This window comes from Pteropus alecto, unplaced genomic scaffold, assembly GCF_000325575.1.
Source record: "Pteropus alecto unplaced genomic scaffold, ASM32557v1 scaffold134, whole genome shotgun sequence".
Lineage (NCBI taxonomy): Eukaryota > Metazoa > Chordata > Mammalia > Chiroptera > Pteropodidae > Pteropus > Pteropus alecto.
In genome coordinates this window covers 5,970,569-5,974,701 of record NW_006436283.1, presented here as the reverse complement: position 1 = coordinate 5,974,701, position 4,133 = coordinate 5,970,569, and the positions used below count along the sequence as shown (strand labels likewise).

Sequence of the window (4,133 nt, the reverse complement as noted above, 5' to 3'; positions counted from 1 at the left end):
CTGGTTCGTCTCCCTCATTTCTAGCCCGTCTCCCTCCATCCCCAGAGCCAGCATCTCAGACATGTTCCGTGCATACATTTCACTCTGAAAATGTGAGTGGGGGGAGGGGCGTGGGAGTGGGGACAGCGGTAGAGGGTAACACGATTCATTTCAAAAGAGAAGGGAAGGCATGAATCAGTCTGCTTCGCCTTTCCCCTTCTCCCTTTTCAAGCGTGTTTAAAATGTCACTCTTGTCTTAGAAAAACCTTCACTGAACCCCAGCAGAGCCTCTCACTTAGCTTCTTGTCCCACACATGCAGCCAGCGAGAGAGCATTACTGCACAGCTTTGCCAGGGGCCGTTGGAGCAGGAGGTGCGTCACCCCACGTGCCAGCCATGAGCAAGAAGACAGAGTTCAGGACAGTGGGCTGGAGCTGCTCAGTGTCACAGAAGGCCAGGCCCCTCCTCACCCCACAGTCCTTCGGCGGCGAACCCGTCCTCTGCTCCGTTTCACACTCACAAACCAAAGGGTAGGCAGGGCAGAGTCAGCTTTTCAATGTGATTATTGTATATCTTTTTCTATTTCCCATCTCAAATGTAACAGCAAGTGGAACAGAGCGTCCAGTTGTAGGGTCAGACACATACGCCTTCAGTGGGGACCAGGCAGGCAGCACTGATACCAGAGGCGAAGGCACGTGTGTCTGCTCCCTACCTCCGCCCTGTCCCCAGCCCCTTATCCCCTGTTCCCTGCTTCCCACGTTGCTCTGGCTGCCACCCTCAGCCCAGAAGCCCACTCTGTGGTTACTTTGCTGAGAATAAGGAGGCAGAGTGACCATCACACCCTCAGCCCAGAAGCCCACTCTGTGGTTACTTGGCAGAAAGAGTGACCATTAGAAGAGGGGAAAAGGATCAGACAGGACTCAGTCGAGAAGAGACAGGAAAATGGCCAGAGGACTCAGGATGGAAGTGGCCTTTAGACCGTTTCAGGGCGAAATCTTCCAGCCCGCATCTCTCCTTCCAAACACCACGCTCCCCAGCATCTCATTCTTCCCAGGCTGCTCTCGGGGTTGCCAAGGCGGGGGTGGGGAGGACCCCCTGCCAGAGTAAGGACTTCCAACAGAGCCCTCTGTTCCACCTGAAGGCAATGCAGACAACTAATTGCCTCGAAACACGACTTCTGGTAAATCATTAATGGCATCCTTTCCCTCCCCCCCCCACCGCCACCATTTTGTTCTGTTTTAAAGATGGAAAAAGGGGAGGAGTAGAATAGATAGAAATGGTTTATTAATCTCCATTGGAAAAGAGAGAGGCTCCGGGGCCCTGTCCAGTCAGCTCAGGCCGCCATAACAAAATAGCACAGACATTTACTTCTCACAGTTCTGGAGGCTGATAGGTCCCAGATCAAGATGCCGGCCTTTTTCGTTCTTGGTGAAGGGGCTCTTCCTGACTTGTAGATGGCCGCCATCTTGCTGTGTCCTCACATGGCAGAGAGAAGAGAATGAGTTCTGGTCCCTCTTCTTCTTTTTTTAAAAAATTTTTTAGGCAAGGCAACCCTTGGTTGACCTCACAGATTGCAAGGACCTTGTCAGCTTACGATCCCTTATTTTTTTATTTTTTATGCCTACAATACCTGGCCTTCCTAGGTGGTCTACCCATCCAAGTACTGACCCGGCCCGGCCCTGCTTAGCTTCCGAGATCAGACAGGATCGAGCTTGTTCAGGATAGCATGGCTGTAGACTGGTCCCTCTTCTTCTTAGTAGGACACTAATCTTATCAATGGGGCCCCATTTTTATGACCTCATGTGAACCAAATTACCTCCCAAAGACCCTATCTCCAAATATGGTCACACTGGGGTGGGGGCGAGGTTAGGGCTTCAATATATGAATTTTTGGAAGATACAATTTAGCCCACAGCAGTCCCCTAAACCAGGCTCCAGCCCCGTCCTCAATTGCCCATTATAATTTATTTTCACTCCCTTAGGAGGAAGGACCTAAGAGCACAGTGTGTGTCCACGGCTGGGCTGGGGGACAGTTTGCATCTTTAGCTCCTCTGTGCTAAGGTCAGAACCACCACGGGTTCTGCTCTTGGCCTCCAAGCCCTGGGATCTGATTGGCTGGGGGTATATCCAAAAGGAGTGACGTTTCGACTTCCGTGATCCTCTCGGCTTGTGCCTGCCAATTCTCCAGGAAAGGGGGAAAAGGGACACGGAGAAATGGAGCAGAAACCCGCCAATACTCACGTAGCAATGCGCAATGGTTTGCTGGTCTGGAGCCAGATGCAAGCCGGAGAGAACAGAGGTTAACAGACCACAGGAGACAGCATTTTTTAAACAATAAAACTGCTAAATGTAGGCCAGGCTGGGGAAGGAAGTGAACGCATGAGGAAACACAGGCATCTTCTATCCCGGCCTGTCCAGCCACTCTGAGCCCGGGATTGGACCAGTCTGGGTGCAGCCAAGTCTGGTGGAGAAACATAGTGCTAAAGCTGGCCAGGAGAGGGCGCTATGAACACACAGTGCTAGAAGGTCCAGGAAGGAGGAAGTTGGTTGGAGCAGAATGTGTACTTTGTGGTAGTTTCAGAAACAAAACCAATACACATTTCACTCATGAATGTCCTAATGTGTCTACAATTAAGTCTACAAGTATCACAGAGAAGCCTGTTTCAAGGCCGCGGAGACATTGATCTTTAAATTGGACAAGGATTTAGAATCATTTAGGGCCATTCAAAATCACAGAGCCATGAACTCTAACTTGAACAGGGTTTATTTAATCTGCTTAGTGTAAGAGGAAGTTATGGATCTGTCTTTCAGAGCCATCAGAGACAGCCTCTCCCGACTAAGGGCACGGACCATTTCCTGGCTGGTTGTAGCCACAGACAGGCCAGCCTCAGGGCTTGGCTCTTGCTGGTCCCTGGGCCAGAAATCCCCTTCCACATGGCTCACTCCTTCACCTTCACTCTGTCTCTGTTTAAAGGGTGGCCGACCGGTGAGGCCATCCTGTCAATCATTTTGAAAAAGCAATCCCTCTCGCAGGATGATGTTCGAAGTAATCAACACGGGGAAAGCAGAGCTACTGACTGATCAGAGCGGTCGCTGCCTGGGCCACTCCACCAGCACGTGCTGCTGGGTGTCAGCCCTGCTGACTCACCCCCCACCCCCGACACGCACACACACGCACGTGCACACACACATGCATGGACACACACACACATTCTCTCTGTCCTCCCTTCCGACTTTCCCTTTAGCACTGTCTGATATCCTATAGATTTTATTTGTTAGTTTATTTATTTCTCCTCTTCTCCCATTAGAATGTAAGCAACTTGAAGGCAGAGAGTTTTGCCTGTTTCGCTCGGTGCGTATAAACTAATCAAAATCAGACCAAGCGATGATATGTGTTCAGTAACATCAAAACAATGGGAAAATATACATGACGTCTTTTAGTTTCATTACTGTGTCGTTACTTCCACTGACCTTGCAAATTAAGCTTTTTACACCTCAAACGTGTGTTTTCTGATACTTGTATTTACAATGAACATTCGCTGCTCCTTGAAAATTAACCCCATCTTTGACTAATATCTGTAACATATACGATCACACACATTCGTTTGATTCCTCCGACATAAGGTTTTGCAGAACTAAGCTGAAAGGTAGCTCGAGTTTCAGGCGTGAGGATACTCATCAATTATGCAGTTAACATTCTAAGCTGTGCTATGGCAGAGTCAGGCAGGCTTATATGGTTTCCGAAAAGGACACTTCTCTTTATAAAAGTTTACACTACAGAATTCTCAATAGCCACTGCGCATCAAATGTGATTCAATTAACATTCTAAGACCAAAGTCTTACCTGTGCTTAGGATAAGATGGAGGCATTTTTTAGAAGGCAAAATGCACGGGTGAACGAGAGCTGGGTGGTGGTGTCAGAGATTTTAAACGGCAGCTATCTGCCCTTTACAGAAAACATTGCCAACTCTTGCTCTACAAGAAAATGAAGGCAAGTAGTCCTCTACCTGTCTTAGACTTTGGGATTCCATGGTGTACAGCCTGCCCAGGTCTCAGCCTGCCCGTCCATACTTGCCTGAAGCCCGGTGAGGGCAGCAGTTGAGTGACGTGAGACAATCCTAGCTTCCCTGTGCCTGACTTTTATCTATGACGATCAC

The 4,133-nt window shown here is 49.2% G+C and overlaps 1 pseudogene; it reads right to left on the bottom strand.

The window, feature by feature from the left end:
* Positions 1 to 1,596: 1,596 nt before the first annotated feature.
* On the bottom strand, positions 1,597 to 1,716 carry LOC112480118 (annotated as a pseudogene).
* Between the last annotated feature and the right edge of the window lie 2,417 nt (positions 1,717 to 4,133).